General features: G+C 37.8%; 1 protein-coding gene across 3 annotated transcripts in view; it reads right to left on the bottom strand.

Annotated features, from left to right (window-relative positions):
* DYM (dymeclin) overlaps nt 1-22,140 on the bottom strand; it is a 619,494-nt gene extending 597,354 nt beyond the window's left edge. For 2 of the 3 annotated variants that reach the window (XM_074206161.1, XM_074206162.1), the window contains exon 1: nt 21,922-22,138. The gene's annotated coding sequence lies outside the window, so the exon portion shown is untranslated. Of the gene's footprint in view, nt 1-21,921 lie in introns of all 3 variants that reach the window. The other variant, XM_074206163.1, reaches the window with a different exon arrangement.
* Between the last annotated feature and the right edge of the window lie 284 nt (nt 22,141-22,424).

Genomic DNA, 22,424 nt, shown 5'->3' with positions numbered 1-22,424 from the left:
ATTTCTTAGAGCACAATACTGTTCTACATCCCATAACTTCTTTAGCCACTCTCTAACTGAAAGGCAATCCTCTCAATTTCCAATTCTTTGCCATCACAAAAAAAGTCACTATAAATATGGTGATATATATAGATATAGATATAGATATAGATATAGATATAGATATCTATATAGATAGATATAGATATAGATATAGATATAGATATAGATATAGATATAGATATAGATATAGATATAGATATAGATATAGATATATATGGGTCCTTTTCATTTTTCTTTGTTCTCTTGGGGATACAAACCTAGGTCAAATGGTATGCAGTTTTTTTAGCTTTGAAGGCAGAGTCCCAAATTGTTCTCGAGAAAGGATGGACTAGTTCACAACTCTACCAATAGTGTATTTGTGCATTTATTTTCCTATATTCCCTCCAGCCTGACATTTTCCTTTTCTGTCATTTTGGTCAAGTCAGTGATAAGAGTTGGTACCTCAGAGTTGTTTTACTTTACAATTCACTAATTATTAATGACTTTGAGCATTTTTTCATATAACTTTTGATAGCTTTATTTCTTCTATCAAAATTGTTCATATTTCTTGGTCATTCGTTGAGAAATAGCTATTTTTATAAATTTGTTTCAGATCCCTCTAAATACATTAAAAATGAGATGTTTATCAGAGAAATTTACTGCAAAATTTTTTCCATTTTCCCACTTTTCATCATATTTTGCTGCATTTATTGTGTTTGTGATAAATTATGGGACAAGTCTACATATTTTACCTTCCATGAGCATCTAGTCATGAACACTTCCCCTTTAAATAGATTTGACAGATAATTTCTTCTGTGTGATCCTAATATACTTACAATATCACCCTTAATATTTAAATAATATGCCCCTTTTTTGAGTATGTACCTTCAATATATATTTATTTATAAAGTATATACATGTAATACTGTGCAAATAATTAGATTTTACAGAATGTAAAAATAGAAATTCAAAAATAATGAAACAAATATAAATAATATTTGATCTTAGATTCAATAGGAAGCCATCAGAATTTACTGTTTGAAAAACGGACATAATCAGACCTAGGCTTTAACAAAATCACTGACAGTTATATGAAGAATAGATGAGATTGGGGAGAGACTTGTGGCATGGAAACTAATTAGAAGGTTACAGAGGTTATCAGATGAAAGAATACTCTAATTCACTAATAGGAGAAATGAATATCAAAACAACACAGAGGTTTTCACTTGACACCTTGTAAATTTGTCAAAAAAACAAAAAACGGCAACAGTGTTGGAGAGATTGTAGAATGATAGGCACATAATAAATTGTTCATACAGCTGTGCAATGGTATAATTATTTTGGAACTCAATTTGGAATTATGCAAGTGACTAAAATGTCTATGCCCTTTGAATGAGAGTCTCTATTACTTTTACTAGCTTATACTAAGTCATGAATAAAAAGAAAATACCATACACAGCAAAATATTTATAGCAGCACTTTTTGCTGAAACAAAGAACTGAAAATAAAGTAGATGCTCATCAATTAGGGAATAGGTAAATTAACTGTGGGACATTAATGCAATAGAATATTACTCTATTAAAAAGAATAAATTAGAATTCAATTAATTTAAATTTAATTAATTAATTAAATAGAATATTACTCTATTAAAAGGGAGTGATGAGTGTGATAAATACAAAGGAAAAAAGCTATATAAACTGATATAGAACAAAATAAGCAGAGCAAAGAAAACAATATACACAATAACAACAACAATGTAAAGAGAAAAAACCATTACAATACTAGAAAATCAAAAGTGAATACAAAAATTTATGAAGATCAAACAGAACTCAAATGAAAAAAATGAGAGGACACCCCCCCCAACCCACTCCTTCATCAAGATCCATAGGTGTTATCCAGTGCACAGAGGGCATATAAAAACTTATCAAAAATAAAAAGGCTATGATAAAAAGTCCAGGTAAAAAGAGCTAAGGGTGAGTATTTGTGGGAGTGGAAAGAAGAGCAAATATGTAAGAGAATTACCCATTGAGAAAAATGAAAAAATCAAGTAACTGATTGGATATGTGGAATGAGAGAGGAGTTGAGGATGCATCAACACAGAAAGCCATTAAGAGTGAACAAGGGAGTGTAGGAAGGGAGTAAAGTTGGGGTGCCGAGCCAAGATGGTGACAGGAGAAGAGACTCTCTTAGGTGCTTTCTCTCAAAACTCTAAAATTATGACTCTAACTAAACTTTCGAGACTGAACACACAGAGGGATCCAGTGAGGCAGATCTCCAGTCCAAGGTAACCTGGAAAATAGTGGAAAGGCTCTGCTCCACGGGGTTAGAGGGGCAGCCGGCTAGAGGAAAGGAACTTTAGCCTCCTGGAGGCAGCCCCAGGGCGCCTGGGAACCGCAGCTCATGGCAGCAAGGACAGCTTCCTGAACTACACCCCAGGGAGCACCAGGCACAACTTGGGGGATCAGCATGGGGGGGGGAACCTATGCCAATCCAGCACATGAAGCCCAGTCCTCAGGGCACTCAGCAAGCAGCATGGCCAGAACAGCCCAGATCCAGGAACCAGAATCAGGCAGAGCCAGTAAGCAGGAGCCCCCAGGGCATGAGTGCTGAGCCTAGGGAGGGGAGTGGAAAGAGACTGCCCAGCTCTGTCCTCTGTCCCTGGAACAGGACTCTGGGATTCTGACCACATTCAGATCCTGACTGCAGCCTAGGGCCCCCCAATAGAACAGCAGGGCCCCCCCCACCTCAGCCCCATGGCAGAGGGGTGTGCTTGTGGTCATTCACAGACAAGGAGGAAAGACTGAGCCTCATACACGGAGATCCTTGTGAGAGGTGGGGTGCCCCAATAATACTCAAAAGCTCAGGAAGCACCCCAAGACCAGACACATGCTGGGGGAATGAGTAAAAAAGGAACACCATTGATAAATACTTTGTCTATGATCCCAAGAAGGCTCAAAACACTCAATCTGAAGATGAGGAAGTACAAGCTCCTGCATCTAAAGACTCCAAGAAAATCAGAAATTGGGCTCAGCAGAGATTTTTAAAATCAATTAAGGGAAATAGAAGAAAAATTGGGAAAAGAAATGAGAGAGATGCAGGAAAAACATGAAAAAGAAATCAGCAGCTTAGTAAAGGAGATCCAAAAAAATGCTGAAAAAAATAACATGTTAAAAACCAGCATAGGCCAAATGAATAAAACAGTTCAAAAAGTTATTGAGGAGAAGAATGCTTTAAAAAGCTGAATTGGCCAGATGGAAAAGAGATAAGAAAGCTGAGGAAAACAAATCCTTCAGATCTAGAATGGAGCTAAAGGAAGCTGCTGACTTTACAAGAAGTCAAGAAACAATACTTCAAAACCAAAAGAATGAAAAATTAGAAGAAAATGTGAAACATCTCATTAAAAAAACAACTGATCTAGAAAACAGATTCAGGAAAGGTAATTTAAAAATTATTGGAATACCTGAAAGTCATGATCAGGAAAAGAGCCTTGACCTCATTTTAAAAGAATTCCTACAGGAAAATTGCCCAGATATCCTAGAAGCAGAGGGCAAGATAGAAATGGAGAGAATCCACTGATCCCCCTGAGAAAGAGATCCAAAAAAAAAAAAACCAGCCTCCAGGAACATTATAGCCAAGATCCAGAACTCCCAAGTCAAAGAGAAAATATTAAAAGCAGCCAGAAGGACACAATTCAAATATCGTGAAGCTACAGTCAGGATCACACAGGATTAAGCAGCAACTACATTAAGGGCTTGTGGGGCTTGGAATAGAATATTCTGGAAAGCAAAAGAGCTCAGAATGCAACTGAGAATCAACTACCCAGCAAAACTGAATGTCCTCTTCCAGGGAAAAAGATGGACTTTCAATGAACCAGGGGAATTTCAAATGTTCCTGTTAAAATGGCCAGAGCTGAACAGAAAGTTTGATCTTCAAATACAGGATTCAGGTGAAGCATAGACAGTGGAGGAGAAGGGGAAAATATGAGGGACTTAATGATGATGAATTATATGTATTCCTGCATAGAAAAATGATACTGATAATACTTACATGAACTTTCTCATTGAATAGGGTAGGTAGAAGGAGCTTTTACAGATGAAGCACAGGAGAGAGCTGAATTTGAAAAAAAATGGAGTCAATGGCTAAAAGGGAAATGTAATGGGAGTAAGAGAAAGGAGAGGTGGAATAGGCTAAGATACTACATATAATAAGATTTTATTACAATGGGCTATTGCAATGATATGGAACGGGGGGAAGGTGAGGGGGAATGAGGGAACCTTCACTCTCATCAGAGGTGGCTAGGAGAGGAAACAGCATATATACTCAATGGGGTATAGACATCTAGAGTAAGAAGGAGAGAAGAAGGACAGGGGGAAGGGGGGGATGTGAGTGATGGAGGAGAGGGTGGACCATGGGGGTAGAGTGGTCAGATATAACACATTTTCTTTTTTACTTCTTGCAAGGGGCTGGGATTGGATGGCCTATCCCGGATGACAAAGCCAGGTGGTTGCTGGGCCTTAGGGGTGGTATGTGGGCTCAGGGCCTCTTGCACCCAGGGCCGGTGATCAGTCTGCTGTGGCACTCAACTACCCTACAGCACATTTAAGACGAGGGACAGAGTGAAAGGAGAGACAAAATATAGTATATGGTAGTGCGGAAGTATGAATGGAGGGAGTTGTGATCAGCAATGGCAATGGCGGAAAAATATGGAAGTAACTTTTGTGATGAACTCATCATAAAGAATGTGATCCACCCACAACAGAGCTGGTGATGTTGGAACACAGTCTGAAGCACATTTTTATAATTATTATAATTATTTGGGGGGGGGGGGGATTCAGGGCAAATGAGGTTGGGTGGCTTGCCCAGGGCCACACAGCTGGGTGGTTGTTGAGTGTCTGAAGCTGGATTTGGATTTGAGTCCAGGTGCTCCGGGCTCCAGGGCTGGTGCTCTGTGCCACTGTGCCACCTAGCCACCACCACCACCGCCATCACCGCCATCATCATCATCATCATCATCATCATTTTAACTTTAAATTTAATTTTTCTTCTTTATTGCTCAAGAAGGTCTATTTTTTGGAGGGGTATTATGTTTACTCTTAAACAAGAATATTTTAGTAATGTATAAAAAACATCATTTGTACACACAAAAAAAAGAAAAATCACCAATAAAAAGAAAAAAAAAAGAAGGGAGTAAAGTTTGAGACTGAAAAATTAGGAAGTAGAAAATTGTAAAGAGGTAGAGGCCAAAGGATCCTGCAGGTTATAAGGAGCCCCTAGACTTTACTGAAAGAGGTAGGGAAGGAAATCACAGGGCCAGATCTGTACTTTAGAAAAGTTACTTGAGGCAGCTAGGTGACAAAGTTGATAGAGCACCGGCCCTGGAGTCAGGAGTACCTGAGTTCAAATCCGGCCTCAGACACTTAATAATTACCTAGCTGTGTGGCCTTGGGCAAGCCACTTAACCCTATTTGCCTTGCAAAAAAAAAGTTACTTATTTCTTCTGGAAACAGAAGAGACCCAAGACAGAGAGTCCAATTAGTAAAATATTGCAATAGGAAAGAGTTATGAAATAAGATCCTGAACTAAAATTCTTCCTTGTGAGTAGAAAGAAGAGGGCAGATGTGAAAGATATTATATAAAGAGAATTTATAAGATTTAGCAAGTGATTAGACATGCTGGGTAAGTGACAGAGTCTAGAATAACAACGAAGCTGCATACAAGAATGAATGAGGGAGAATGGTGGTGTGCTGGAGAGTCATAAGCAAGTTCTGAAGAGAGAGCGGGAGAAAACTACAGATTAACTTTGTCCCACCTAAAACTTACAAGAGGAAAGGAGGAAGAATTTTGCCAGCATAGTTACTGAGAATGCCTGAGTCATGGTTAGATTCTAACTTCCCTGGAGTGCTGACTGCTGGGCATATAGAAGGCCAAGAGTGGTACAGAGCAGGGTTTAGCAATGATTAGTGAAGGGGGTGGTAGCCCCCCTGGAGACAAGTCCATGCTTGGCTCCTGAAAAAAGGGTCCTAATTGATTAGGATCATACTCTAGACCCCATGCAACAGATCACCCAGCTAAGGCATAGAAAGTATAAAAAGTCCACAATCACAAAGCTTATGTGTCAGAGACATGATCTGAGTCTAAGTGATTCTAACCTGAAGGCCAGGACCTCTCTACACTATGCTACACTTCAGCCTCCAGACAACTGATATATAGATATAGATATAGCAAATATATAACAGCAGAATCATTTTGTGTGCTACATGTAAATTCTCTTATAATGGACAAGGTAGTACATTTCTACTTCTTTTACAAGAATTTAACTTTACTTACTTATAGCAAAAAAAATTACTGAAAACTTAAATATATCTTAAATATTTATGATATATTATCAATCTAACATATCACTGATCAAGAGCATAATCCTCAATTATAATATGGTTTCTTTAGAAAATACAACCCAGGGGCGGCTAGGTGACATAGTGGATAGAGCACCGGCCCTGGAGTCAGGAGTACCTGAGTTCAAATCCGGCCTCAGACACTTAATAATTACCTAGCTGTGTGGCCTAGGGCAAGCCACTTCACCCCATTAGCCTTGCAAAAAAAACCTTAAAAAAAAAGAGAGAGACTATAACCCACTTTACAAAACAGTTTCAGGAACACAAGGTTGTCAGGGCCTTAAGTCAGAGAAAACCTAAATTCAAATCCAGCCTCAGAACCTTCCTACCTGCATGACCCTGAGCAAGTCACTTAAAACTCTACCTCACTAAGTTTCCTCACTGGTAGTAGTCTCCCAGGACTACTGTGAAGATCAAAGGAGATAACAAATGCAAAGTCTGGCACTGTATAAATGTCGCTGTTGTTCGATCATTTCAGTCATGGCCAACTCTTCTTGACCCCATTTAGGGTTTTCTTGACAAAGATACTGGAATGGTCTCCCATTTCCTTTTCCAGCTCATTTTACAAATGGGGAAACTGAAGTAAAGGGTGAAGTGATTTGCCCAGGGTCACATAGCTAGGAAGTGTCTGAGGCTAGACCTGACCTTGGGAAGAAGGCTTCTCCTGACTCCACACCTGGAACTCTTTTCACTATGGCACCACCTAGGTACCCCTCATAAATGTTAGTTGTTATTATTGCTTTTATTGCTATTATTATAAGCAAAGACTAACTATATATAATTGATGACATGCAAACAGAAAGAATAATTAGCAAAGCATCCTTAGCAAAGTTATAACAAAATGAATAATTTCAATACCCCAAAGTAATCAACTATAGAAGTAAATGGTAGAAGAAGGAAAGGGATTAGTTTCTGTTCTATGTGCCAATGTTTATGACAGTAGGTGTTCTCAAATAAATACTCTATTACATTAGAGACAAGAATCACAGAACCTCAGATCTGGAAGAAGCTTTAAATATCTAGTCCAATTCTCCCCATCTCACACACATTTTAAACTTATCCATATCATCTTTATTGTGGTATCTCTGACCTGAAGGAGGCTATCCTCCAACTCTACCTTGATACAAAGTGACTTTTAAGTATCTACCTGATGTGTGACCATCAGAGATGCACTAGATAAATCTTGGTGACTGATAGAGAAGCAACACCATAAACAGGGTGAGCATTAGACTTAAAAGACAGAACTCAGACTCCCAGCTCTATAACTTACTACAACTTATCTGGGCTTCAGTTTATCAATTCTAAAGGGTTGCTTAACATGAAAGACTTAAGAACTCTGATCAAAGCAATTCCAAAGGGCTAATTGATGAAGCATGTTACCCAGCCCACTTCCAGACAGGTGATAAACTCAAGAGTGAAATCTGAGAAACATCTTTTTTGGAGATGGATAATGGGAGAATTTGTTTTGCTTAACTGCATATTTATTATAAAAGCTTTTCTTTTTTTTTTCCAATGGGGTAGACTGGAAGGGAAAGAGACTTTGTTAAGTTAAAAAAATAAACTTTTAAAAGGAGACTTACTTCAGAACTATTATGAGACCCAAAAGAGAAATGTATAAACTATAAGGTACTATACAATTGCAAGGCTCTATTATGATAAATTATTTTTCAAATAAACTGAAAACTAGAAGTACAGGACTCACTCTTTAAACTTAAGCAGTATATAACAATACTACTTCTCAGTTTCTCTCACTTCTGCCTGTAAAAGGTATTGACTTTTCTTCACTTGGAGGCTTGAGTAACCACTAAGATAGTTAAATGTATTTTATTACCCTAACCTCACCCACTTTTAAAATTTCAAATATCTGCACTGAAGCAGTTTCCAAATAAATTCTTTAATGGATCTGATATTTTTCATCCTAGTCAAACCTTCTCAAACAAGATACCTACATCACTGGAAGCCTTGTAACAAACCTTTTAAAATTCTATAGACACCTGTAAAGCACACTGACTGTCCATTGGTTATTCCCAGCTCTTGCTACATGACCAGTCCACCTCCTTTTCCAACTAAACGATACTAATTATGTCACACATGCTGTTTCCTCTTCCTCAGGCCCCTGAGAGAACAGGAAAATCTTTGAAGTAAGAAAATGTTTAATTTTTGTCTTTCTATTCCCAGTCTAGCATAGTCCCTGGTATAATTGCAGGTTATTTAATACTAAATTTATTATTTCTGTTACTGGAACAACTATTCTCCAAGTCACACAGATTCAAACCAATCTTTTCTTTTTCACTCTGCTATTATTACAGCATTCATTCAGTAATCCTGTTGATTGTTTTTATGAACTGATCTAACTATTCGGAACAACAATTTGGAATTATGGTAAGGATGTGTGAACAAAATGTTCAGATGTTTTGACACAAAGATCCCATTAAGCCCAAGGATGATAAAAAAAATAAAATATTTATAGTAGTACTTTTTTGTAGCAGAAAACAGCTAGAAAGAATGTAGATATCCATCATTATAAAGAATGGCTAAACAAATTTTGGTAAATGAAAGTTTGGTACATAAAGAATATTAGTACACTGTTGGAAATAAATGAATATGATGAAGACAAAAAAGCTACAAAAAACTTATATTAATGAATAAAAATTTAAGTGAGCAAAAAGGGAAAGGCAATATATACAATGACTACAAGCTAAATAGAAAAAAAAATCTAAACTTAGTGCCATCATGTGAGAATATACCTTCATCCGTTCTTTCCAGAGGATGACCTTCCAAATATAAGTGTAGAATTCTGAATAGAATGTTATATTTGGTTGAGTAACTTATACAACAATATTGTAAGAAAAAAAAAATCTAAACTTAGTGCCATGATGTGAGAATATACCTTCATCCGTTCTTTCCAGAGGATGACCTTCCAAATATAAGTGTAGAATTCTGAATAGAATGTTATATTTGGTTGAGTAACTTATACAACAATATTGTACAGACACATAGCTTTGGGGGCAGCTAGGTGGCACAGTGGATAGAGCACCGGCGCTGGCACTGGAGTCAGGAGTACCTGAGTTCAAATCCAGTCTCAGAAATTTAATAATTACCTAGCTGTGTGGCCTTGGGCAAGCCACTTAACCCCACTGCCTTGCAAAAAAACCTTAAAAAAAAAACAGACACACAGCTTTGAAAAACTCAGAAACTCTGATAAACACCATTCAAAATTTCAGAAGATTAAAAATGAAACATGTTACCCATCTCCTGATAATAAGCTGAGAGTCAGAGTCCAAAATGAAATACATGTGTTTATGTGTATATGTGTATACGTGTATATGTCAGAACTTTCTACAGATGAGAAAAAATCTATAAAATATACATATAGATATATATGTATACACAAATGTGCATGTGTATATATTTCATTCTGGATTCTAAGTCTCTTACTTCACTATTAGGAGATAGGTAACATGTTCCATCATTCTTAAATCATTAATCCAAATAAATATGTGTATACATGTGTACACATGTAAATTTTATTTATGTGTGTGTGTGTGTGTGTGTATATATATATATATATATATATATATATATTCTTTCTAGACATAGTCAACATGGAAATAGTTTTACTTGATTATGGATATTTATTACAGGAGTTTCATTTTTGTTCATTTTTTTGTTTTCATTCTCAACTGGACAGAAGAAAAACCAGGTTTTTGCTCATTGCAAAAATGAACTATATGCAACAATCAGGGACAATTTGGGGCTGTCTGCAATGGAGAATATCATCTGCATCCAGAGAAGCTACTGTGGAGTTTGAACAAAGACCAAGGACTATTACCTTAAATTTAGAAAACAAAAAACTGATATCTTATTGTCTGATCTTGCTATCTCTTATACTTTATGTTTCTTCCTTAAGGATATGATTTCTCTCTCATCATACTCAATTTGGATCAATGTATACCATGGAAACAATGTAAAGACTGACAAACTGCCTTCTGTGGGGGGCCAGGGGAGGGAAGTAAGATTAGGGGAAAAATTGTAAAACTCAAAATAACTAAAATCTTTAAAAAGGGGGGTGGGGCAGCTAGGTGGCACAGTGGATAGAGCACCGACCCCGGAGTTAGGAGTACGTGAGTTCAAATATGGCCTCAGATATTTAATAATTACCTAGCTGTGTGGCCTTGGGCAAGCCACTTAACCCCATTGCTTTGCAAAAAAAAACAAAACCCTAAAAAAAAAAAGAAAAAATGAACTATAATTAAAAAAAGAAAGATCGGTGGAGAGCCAAGATTGCAGAACAGAGGCAGGAATTCCCAGAAGTTCTCCCCAAGATCACTTCAAATGCCTCAAAAGTATGACTCTAGCTAAATTATATATCTATTTATGCATACATAGATATAGATATATAATAACTTCTACAGCTGAGCATAAAACTTATCTATACATATTTATGTTTATGGATATATTCCATTCTAGAATCTAAGTCTCTCATCTATCAGAAGGTGGGCAACTTGATTCAATATTTACCAAAAAATAAAAAAGAAAGAAAAAAAGTTCCTTTTTAATATCCTTTCCCAAATTTGAGGAACATAGCAACTTCAGCCCTTTACTATTTTTGGAAGGTTTTTTGCAAAGTAATAGGGTTAAATGACTTGCCCAAGGTCACATAACTAAGAAAGTATTAAGTATCTGAAGACACATTTAAACTCAGGTCCTCCTGATTCCAGGGTCGGTTCTCTACCCACTGCACCACCGAGCTACTCCTTGCCTTTTACATATTTCATTTTTTTTTAAATCTTACAAATAGAGTTTATTGATCCCAAAATTTCAGTGACAATGAAATAGCTTCAGCCAAACATTTAAGAAAAAAAAAAGAAAAAACTAATTAACAAGTTTCTAAAACTCCTGTCAATCTCATGAAGAAATGAATAGCCCCACTATTGTTGTTGCTGTCTGCCCTTCCTTTGTTCTTGAAGATAACCATAACATCAGAGAGGTAATATCCTGACATGCAAGTGAATTATATTTAAGTGAAGGAGGGCTGTGCAAAGTCACCAGTCTCATTTTCTCCTCCAGAGCCAGAATAGCTACAGTTCTTCTGCCAAACACATAGATGAAAAAATGATCATTAGATTTTATTAGTTGAACTGTGCAATGACTAACTATGATTGACTTGGCTCTTCTCAGCAATACAATGATCCAAGATAATTCCAAGAGTCATAATGGAAAATACTATCCACATGGCTGCTAGGTGGCGCAGTGGATGAGCACCAGCCACATCTTTACATGTAACTGGAAAAATGAAATACTATTTTTGAAAAAAAAAATTATTGGTTGAATGTATTATTTTTTCAGAAGAGTAGCAGGACTTTGTGGCCAAAATTTAATTCCTGGCTATGCCATGGACCTATTATTCACCCTCTCTGTGCCTCAAAAATACAACTAATACCAGATAGAAAAAGGTAAGAATCTGAGTAATTTGAAATTAAGGAATAATAAATTCAGGACACTCTTTTAACTTTTCTATGAGCCTAGTGAGTAAAAAGTCATCAGTCTGAATACAGCACAATGTTAAGAGTACAGAAAAATGGATACAGACTTTTAGTTCACTGATTTTTTTTTTTTACCTCTGGAATAACCCTAATGCTTCAATGAACAAGCAGCACTAGGAAAAAACTTTAACAGACCCAGTTAATCAAACATTTAAGTTTCACTTTCCTAACAACTAGAGTAGACCACAGAGGAAATGGGGAATGGAATTCACCAATCTGAAACTTCAATTGAACAGTAGCATAAAGTAGATCAAGAAGAACATAAAATGGATTAATGAAGTCTCCAAAGATATATCTACTTATTTCTAAATGACATATTTTAAAAATTAATATTCCTTAGTTTAAAGTCAAACAGTGAGATTAGGCACTGAGATAAGAGTGATTTTTACTGATCCATTTCATTTTCTGTAAATTTAAACTGCATTAAATTAGTCCTGAAATTATTTGAAGTTTGACTTCATCATGTATCCATATCAAGTTGACAGGATCTCTTGTCTTTTAAGAGAATCCTTTAAGAAAATCTGAGGACTTTTAAATGCTGAAATGAAAACTTTAATTTCACTTTTACAGTCTACTTTCCACAAAGTACTGAACTTGAACATCTTCTCCAGCCTAGAAAGCCAGAAATCGATTTGCATGCCCCCCCCAAAAAAAAAACACATTTCAGTTCTGTATTTGTAAATTTTGGCTTATCTACTTACATTTTACTCCATATAGTGGCATCTTCTAAGTATTTCCAACCACTCTTTGCAGACTGCAAATAGAGATAACTAACTACAGAACTGTCCTTGAAAGCCTAAGATTGAAATCCATTTTAATTTCCATTTTCCTAAACTTTATTTTATAACTCACTAGGGAATTATATAGAAGTCTCCCTATAACATGATTCTTCTTAAAAGATAAAATACAATAAAAGGTAGGATGATTTTTTTTAAATGCTGATTTTCCAAGGAGTTCTACTCTCATGGCTTCAAACAATCAATTTTATTTACTGACTTAAAGAACTTTTCTCTCCAGCCTTCATCTCTCTCCAGCTCAAATCACAAATATTACCTACCTTTAACTTACTAATGAATTGTTACTTCTCTTCAAAATCAACACTTCTAAAACAATACCCAAAATCTTCTCTCCCAAACAACAAAGAAAACATTGTGAAAGTACCTCTATTTATAGTAATATACCATCTTTCTCTCAGTCATCTTGGCTTAAAACTTTAGAATTATCTTTAATATTTCTTTCCTCTCTATTACTCCCAGAGCCACTGAATTGATTTATCCTGCAAAATGTCTCTTAAAGTCACTTGTTCTTTTAATACCCACTAGTACTAACCTATTCCAATCCCTTGTGTCATGCCTGAATTTCTACAATGGTCTTCTAATAGCATTTCTGGTCTCTAATCTCTCATACTTGACACTACTATAAGGTGGATCTTCCTAAACGATCCCCTGCAACACTTTCCTCTGTTCAAAAATGTTCAATGGATCTATGCTTTATAAGATAAAACTCGAATTCTTTATTCAAGGCTTACCTGACCTTTCCAACCTACCTCCCACTATTATCCTGCAACAACTTCAATCTAAACAACTGGTCTACTAATTAACAGGGCAGTTAAGTGTTGCAGGGGACAGAGCACCAGTCCTGAAGTCCTGAGGACCTGAGTTCAAATGAGTACTCAGACGATTAACTAGTAATGTAACTGGGGCAAGTCACTTAGCTCTAGTGGTAAAATAAGGGGAAGAAAGAAATGGTAAACAACCCAATTACAACTACCTATTATCATTCAAATATTTTAGATTCAATTCCACCCTATCCATTATGTCACCTGGGTACCCACATCTCATGTACATAAGATAAATAAAATGAAAATAATCTAAAGAGGAAAACTGCAGTAACAACTGGGTAAGACTAAAACATTTGTGGGAAGGTTTGAGAGTTAGATCCTAGGAGGTACCTAGCATACCAGTATCTCATATGATTAAAGAAAAATCAGGGCAGAATTTGTGGAGGATCTTAAAGTGACAACCTAAGGAATTTATTTTATCCAAAATACACCCCAAAATACAGAAGATGCTTAAATAGAGGGTGATATTCAATTCAATCAGCATTTATTAAGTGCCTATTGTATATAAGACACTGTTCTAAATGGTGATGTACAAAGAAGAAATACTCTATCTTCAAAGAATAGAGACAGGAATTTATATCCTATAGAGGAATTCAGTGGTTTAAAACAAATTTTAAAATACAGTTTAACTTGAGGAGGAAAAATACCTCTGCAACAAAAGTGAACCTGAGCTGAACCATGAAAAGTAGCTAAGGACTCTACTATAGAGGAAGTAAATTCCAGGTCTTAGAGGAAACCTGCATGTGACATATGAAAAGCAAAGTTCAGTAAACAGCAACTTTGCCAGTTTGGATGCCATGGAGAATGCATAAATAGGAGTAAAAAAAAAGTTGGGTTTTAAATGCCAACCTAAAGAGTTTATATTTTATCCTACAGGCAAGGAAAGGACTACCATTTCTCAAGTTGGAGAGTGATATGATCATAGTTGTGCTTAAGGAAGATCATTTTGAAGTGGAGAGGTGAAGAGAGATTAATCAGGGATCTATCACAATAGAAAGAAGGGGTACTAAGGGCCTAGACTAGGGTGGTGGTAATGTAACTAGGGAGAAGGGTACATGAGAGATATTCTAGAGGAGGGAGAAGGCTGTGAAAGAAAATGAAAAGCTGATTAGGACTTAAACAGCAGTATTTGTTAAGTACCTACTGTGGACCAGAATGATCCGAGGCCCTAGTACACAGATGCATCCAGGCACTAATACAAATGATATAATCTGACCTGTAATATAATCAGATTTAAGAGTATCTGCATGAATTATGTGTAGAATCGATTAAGACATGAGGCAGGCAGACCAATTAGGAGGCTACTGCAATAGTCCCAAATGAGAGGAGATAAGGAACTGTATAAACATATCAGCAAAGACTGGAGAGAAGGTATTGGATGTGAGAAAAGTTGTGGTGGTGGAACCAATAAGACTTGCTCACTGATTATGTGTGGAAAGTGACAACGATCAGATAAGAACAATAATAACAACAATAATAAATCAGATGTTTAAAGTTTTAAGCTTTAAAAAGCACTTTAACTATATAAAATTATTGGATCCTAATCCTATGAGGCATACTGCTACAGGTATTATTACTCCTGTTTTAGAAATAGGAAACTGTCATTCAGTTAAAGTTAAGTGATTTGCCCAGAGGCACACAGCTAAGCCAATTTCAAACCTAGGTCCCTCTCATAACTTCAAGAAAAGGGAAGTTTCAAATCTAAGTGACTTTAAAGAGAATAGTATCAGTAAAAGAATTAGGAAAGGTTTCAGGAGGAATGGCTTTAGAAGAAAAGATTATTAGTTCTGTATTAGACATTCTGAGGTAGAAATATCCAGAAAGGAAATATATAACAGCTCAGAGGCTCAGTCCAAGTCTCACTTTCTAAAAGAGGTTTTATTCAATCCCCTTTCTTCCCACTTCTAAAATCTTCCCACTTCCATTTATAGTATATCATATGTAGTCAATAATACAAAAGAAAAGTTCACTAAAGTGAAATCAAATTGAGCAATTTGGAAAAGTTGATAACTACTAAGATCAAATATTATAACTATCTATATATTTCTAGATTCTCTAATAAATGCTTTTACTGATCAAATAGGAAGAATCAGTAGAGGGGGCAGGAAATGAAATGATACAAGGAAAAAGTAAAACAAGCAGTCAAATGGACAAAGGAAGAACTAGAAAAAAGAAGTCTGGTAGCTAAGGGGAAAAAAAAGAGTATTCAGGAAAAGGAGGTGGTCAAGAGTCAAAATCAAATGGACCGGTTTTGTTATGCATATTTTTAGCAAACAGTAAGTATATTGGAGATTACAGATTTCTGTTTCTAGATCTTATTTCATTTTTCTTTGAATATTTGTTTTTACTGATAACTGAAGGATTTTTTTTTTAATTTTAAAAATGCTTTACTTAAGAATATGCTTTCTTTTAAGGACCAATTCCAATCCTACCTCTACCATGAAGCCTTTTCCTGATCATTCTAGTTCACTAGGATTTCTTTTCCAGATCATGTTTACCTCACCAATAGGTGAGAGAAACCCTTAACTTTTCAGCATCTCAGGTAATTAGTCCACTTCACTATATCCTAGAGATGACTCTGATGACAATTCAAAAATCAAGGAGAGGTTGGAGCAGCTAGGTGGCAAGTGGATGGAGTACCCACCTTGGAGGCTGGAGGACCTGCGTATCAAAGACACTTTATAGTTACCATATTTCCCCATGTATAAGACACTCCCATGTATAAGATACATCTTAATTTTGAGGCCTGAAATTTGAAAAAAAATGTATTACATAAAGTTATTGAATTCATGTTTTATTCACCATACAATTCATACAACTTCTCATCACTGTCAAAACTCCCATTTATTAGCTTGTCCTTATCTGTGTCTGATGAAGAATCAATGTCTTAAGAGAAGTTCTGCCTGCTCCACTGCCTGTATTCTGGTCAACCACAAGCACATCCTGGGCAAGTCTGGTGCATGGACACATTAGTCCATTCTGTTTCATGAACCTGAAGTACCAATTGTGTCCTCCTTTGAAAATAGTCACTTCTTTTTCATCAGTAATTCCTCTTGTCTCCTGCTGAACCATCTTTGTGGACACAGGAATCCCACTTGCCCTTTGATCTTCAATCCATCTCTTCAGTTCCTTCTCTAGATCAGACCATTTGGCTAATTTGCCTCTCATGGCCTTCTGCTGTGGGGTTTTCAGTAGGGTTTCTTCTTCCCAAAGCCAGTCTCAGATGGTCTTCTCAGTAGGAGGAGGACCAAAATGAAGTTCAGGAGGACAATGTCCATTCACTTTTGCAAACTGGATCACTTTGAATTTGAATTCAGCACTGTGCGAAAATCTTTTCTGAGCCATTTCTGGCTATAACATAGCAAAAGGTAACCTAATATACCAGGAACAAATGCAAAACAATGAGAGCAAAGACAACAAGCACGAGAAAGCAGGGAAAACAAGTAAAAAAATATACAAACACTGTATAAGACACTCCCAGTTTTTAGACCCCAAATTTTTTGAAAAAGAGTGCATCTTATACGTGGGAAAATATGTATGTAACCCTGGACAAGTCACTTTAACCCCACTATCTTGCCAAAAAAAAAAAAATCAAGAGTGGAGACAAAAAAAGATGGTCAATTTTTAAATCACTTTAAAGGGGAATGAATATAATTTCTGAAGTTATAAATCAATTTAAAGCCAACAATTATAAAGGTACTAAAATAACCCAATTTGTAAACACATATAAGATTTTTTTCTTTTGTCTGACATGACACTTGGTTTTTTTAATATTTTATTTGTTTTCCAATTGCATGCAATAGTAGTTTCTACCTATCATTTTTATAAGGTTTTGAATTTTATACTTATTCCCCCCCACCCTCCCTTCCCTACCCCCCCCCACCGAAGGCAATCTGATAATCTTTACATTGTTTCCATGGTATACATTGATTGAAATTGAATGTGTTGAGAGAGATATCATATCCTTGAGGAGAAAATAAAATATTAGAGATAGCAAAATTATGTAGTACACATAGACATTTTTTTAAAAATTGAAGACAAAAGGGTGGCTAGATAATGCAGTGGATAGAGCACTGGCCCTGGAGTCAGGAGTACCTGAGTTCAAATCCGGCCTCAGACACTTAATAGTTACCTAGCTGTGTGGCCTTGGGCAAGCCACTTAACCCCACTGCCTAGCAAAAAATAAATAAAATAAAATAAAATTGAAGGTAATAGACTTTGGTCTTTGTTTAAATTCCACAGTTCTTTCTCTTGATACAGATGGTATTCTCAGGTACTCTAAAATTGTCCCTGATTATTGCATTAATGGAATGAACAAGTCCATTAAGGCTGATCATCACTCCATGTTGCTGTTAGGGAATACAATGTTCTTCTGGCTCTGCTCCTCTCACCCAACATCAGTTCATGCAAGTCTTTCCAGGCTTCTCTGAAATCCCATTCCTCTTGGTTTCTAATAGAAACAACATAACATACATATACCATAATTTGTAAAGTCATTCCCCAATTGATGGACATTCACTCGATTTCCAGTTCTTTGCTTCCACAAACAGGGCTGCTATGAATATTTTTGACATGACACTTATAATCCACAAATCAGTGACAAATAATCTGGACCTCACAAACCAGACATTAAGTAAAAAATCATATCCATAGAATGAAGACTAATGCTTCAGTAACAAGTCAGGGAATACATATCAAGAGGTGCTCCTCCTTTGTATAGTGTTGAATTCAAGTTCAAAGTGATCCAGTTTACAAGAGATATTTCTTCTTTTACCTAGAGGATGGAATTAAGCATACTTTCAAGTATGTAAATGGCTCCAAATTGGGAAGTTATTAACATCTTTTAGGAAACAGGACAAGAATTCAAGATGACCTTGACAAATTAAATGTTTTCTATGAAAAGCAGAATGACCAAAAAAAAAAAAAGACATTCTATAGCAATTCATGCAAAGGTATTTTTTTTTTATGGGAGATAGGCATGATTCAACAAGTTTTGATAGGGGGGAGAGAGAAGGATTTAGGGGAACAACTATGATATTGGGATTCATATATCCATTCAACAAGAAATTATTTAGTGTTTCCAATTTGTACAGCATGGTGGGAGGGGAGAGGGGAAATGAAGGAAATATAAAACATATATATATTATGAAATCATGAAAAGTAGTAAAAAAAGAAATTTTAAGCCTTACTTATTAAATCTTAAATAAACTTAATAATACATGTTATTTATAAATAAATATAAATAAGTTAAATAAAACTGAATAAGTAATGCTCAAAACTTTGCTAAGACTTTTGGAACATCCTCTATAAATAAAGGTCAAAAAAAGGGAAATTAACAATAACCTCAGAGGATGGGTTGTTCACTATAGCTTGAAGTAATCTAATGACCTTATAGAAAAAAGTAGGGTACAAGTTGCCTTTTGAAATAATGGATAGATTTTGGAAGGGAGGGGAAGGTAATAAGTCTTTATTAAGCACCAGTGAGTGCCAGCACTGCACTATGTACTTTACAGACATGATCTCACTGAGTTTCACAACAACTCTGGGAGGTAGATGCTTTATTATCCCCGTTTTCAGATGAGGAAACTGAGGCAATGGTGGCATGACTTATCCTAGGTCACCTAGTTAGGTTGAGTTTGAACTCAGTCTTCCCAATCCCAGACCAGGTTCTTTCTCCACTAGGCTACCTTACCTCTAGGCAAAGAAAACCATCCTAAGACAGAATACCCAGAGCACTGTTCCATTTAGAAGCACACAGCTCTCATCTAGGCACTCTTCAGGTGGGCTCTCTGTCTGGTGGTCTGCTACCAGTCCCATGACAGTTCCTGACATACACATTTTCTCAGACACTCTCCCCAACCTTTAAAGATCCAGTTCTCTTATGACAAGATACTTCACTGCCCCTCACTGCCCTTAGGTTCTCTTTTCATCCTAGGATGAAGGATAAATATCACCTCTGTACTTTCTCACAACTCACAATCTCCCACTTGCACCCTCTCCCATTTCTAGGTTCTTCTGGGGACTGGCAGGAGAGGGGCAGAGGGATGGAGTATTGGCTGGTAAGAGCAAGACTGAGTGAGGGTCACCATCCTCTGCTGTGACTCTACCCTACCATAAGTGGCTCACAAAAATAAAGGTGCATGAACTGATGCTGAATGAGATGACCAGAAAAACACTGTATACCCTAACAGCAACATGGGAGTGATGATCAACCTTGAAGGACTTGCTCATTCCATCAGTGCAACAATCAGGAGCAATTTTGGGCTGTCTGCAACGGAGAGTACCATCTGTATCCAGTTAAGGAGTTGGAAGAAAGTTCAAGGACTATTCCCTTTAATTTAGAAAAAAAGCCATATCTTATTGTCTGATCTTGTTACCTCTTAGACTTGTCTCTTCTCTAAGGATATGATTTCTCTCTCATCACACCCAATTTGGATCAAGGTACAACATGGAAACAAACTAAAGACTGACAGATTGCTTTGGGGGGGGGGGGGGAGTAAGATTGGAGGGAAAATTGTAAAACTCAAATAATATGTTTAATAAAATTAACAAAAAAATAAAAAAATAAAGGTGAATGGTTCACAAAGAAATCACATATATCACAATGGAAGTAAAGGTCACTATGTACCAGATATAGGATCCCAAGGTCTTCCAGAATTCTTTGGGAATTCTTCCACAGTCCAGGTCCTCCCTGCTCTTTCCTCTAGCCTTCTGGCATCTCTCCAGGGTCTCTTCCTAAAGTCTCCTCCCCAACCAACTCATGCCTACCTAAGGTGCCAGAATGTATATTTACAGCTCTGCCTAAAAGAAAGGAAAACAAGCAAAATCTTAGGTTAATCAAATGAGGAAGATGGGTTAGAAGGTCTCTGAAAAGCATGTTTACTTTTACAAGAGTTAAGGAGGAGATAAGGTAGGTATGGAGAGGTCAGATTATAAAGATCCTTGAAAGTCTCCATTGGCTTCAAGACAGCCATGTGATGAAACCAATGTTTTAGGAAGATTAGCCTGATAGCTCTACTTAGAGGAGTGACTAAAGTGATGACAGCCAGGAAGAACAGAGAAGGAACAGAAGTACAAGATATTTTAATGGAAGAATTAGAAGCAGCAAACACTGAAACAAAAAAACTCAGGGTAAAAACTTCCTGATGAAAAGATAAGTCCTGAAATTGACTCCTGAAACTATAAAGAACTGAGTTCCTGAAGATTTTTAAGATTAAGACAGACAAGTGACACTAAATAGAAAGTGCAGGTTTATCAGACAGAAGAGCAAAGAACTAGATGACCTTTTAAGAATCTTGTCACCTTTAAGAGTAAATGAATATTCTCCATGCCCAATAAAGCAAAAGAAGCTGATTGATGTTCATCATTCCACTCGGCTTTTCAGGACCAAAGTAATCCTCAAGTATGGGTCAGTTTGGGAAACTTGAAGAAGTTAATGTCTCATCTCATTCTGTTTGAAAGGGCATTCCTACTGTAACTACACAAGTTATCTTATCATTCCTATCTCATCTCTGGTAGAGAGCAACCCAGGAATTTTTGAGAATGTATAACACATGTATTAATGCTAGATATAAAATCAAAATTTATAAATTCCAGAGTTTTCCTCATTCTTTTTCTCTAAAACATATTACAAAATGAAAACTGCTTTTCCTAGCTTTGGCAATTCCCATTATCTATTACTCAAATTAAAAGATGACACTTTCATTACAAAACAGGAATGAAAGAAATATCATCCACAATATTTATCTCTAAACGCATCTGTAGAAAAATGAACATGAAACGCCATATACAATTAGTCTAAGATAGAAAGGAACAACCAAAGCACCCAACTACTTGTATTTCATGACAATATGTGACAGTTCTGTTTCACACCCAAGACTACTTAAAAAAAGTGATTCAGAGCTCTTGACCTCAGAGGCTATGGAGACAAAGAATATGAAGCAATAAGGCTGGCAAGAGCAACTAGAGGGGCCGGGAAATGATTCAATGAAACCTTTTTCTTCTTTTAAAGCAGAAAATGTGTAGTACGCGGGATGCCCGTGCCCGGTTCGGCCAGCTCCGAGTTTACGGGCTGCCGCGGTCCTCGGGGCTTCGCGGTTTGCCGCGGTTCGGGCGGGACCACCTTTTCCACGCTGTCCTCGGCACAAGCCTCCGCCGACCCCCCGGGCAGGCGCCGCGCCAAAGGCTGCCCCCCAACTTTCCGCCGCCGTCACCCCCTCCTCGGCTCCCCCACGGCCGCGCGCGGCCGCCCCGCGGCTCCCTCATGGCCCCCCGCGCCCGGGCCTCCCCGGCGCGCCCCGCTCGGCGGCGGCTCCCGGACCCCCTCGGCGGGCCTGCTCACCTGACTCGGCCCGGCTCCACCACGGAGGCTGGGGCCGCCGCCGGCCCAGGAAGCGCGCGCCCGCTCAGTCCTCCATCTTTCCACGTCGCCCGGCTCCCTCTGGCCGCCCGCCCAGTCGCCGGCGTCCGGCCGCCCGGGCCCTCTCCCGCTGCGCCTCGGCCTCGGCTCGGAGAAGGGGGCGGGCCCGGCGCGGGGACGCGGCGGCGCCGACCAACGGCCGGCGAGCCCGGGAGGCGGGGCTTGCGGAGGCGCGGCGAGCGCGCGCACGTCGGCGAGGCGCCGCTCTCCGCGCCCCGGAGCATGCTGGGAAGTGGAGTCCGCTCGGGGAGACAGCGACACGTGCGGGCGCCCGGCACTGCCTCCCGCGCGCTGCCAAATATTTAGCATCCGGTTCTGGGCGGGCCGCGTGCTGACCACGAGCTTTTCAGTTTATGCCGCATTACTCACATCTCTCCGTCCTTTTCTTAAGGCCGGGTAGTCACAGGGCAATAAATCAAGCCTCT

This window comes from Macrotis lagotis, chromosome X (assembly GCF_037893015.1).
Source record: "Macrotis lagotis isolate mMagLag1 chromosome X, bilby.v1.9.chrom.fasta, whole genome shotgun sequence".
NCBI classification, from domain to species: Eukaryota; Metazoa; Chordata; class Mammalia; order Peramelemorphia; family Peramelidae; genus Macrotis; species Macrotis lagotis.
The sequence above is the reverse complement of the archived record's forward strand: the minus strand, read 5'-3'. Positions and strand labels throughout refer to the sequence as shown.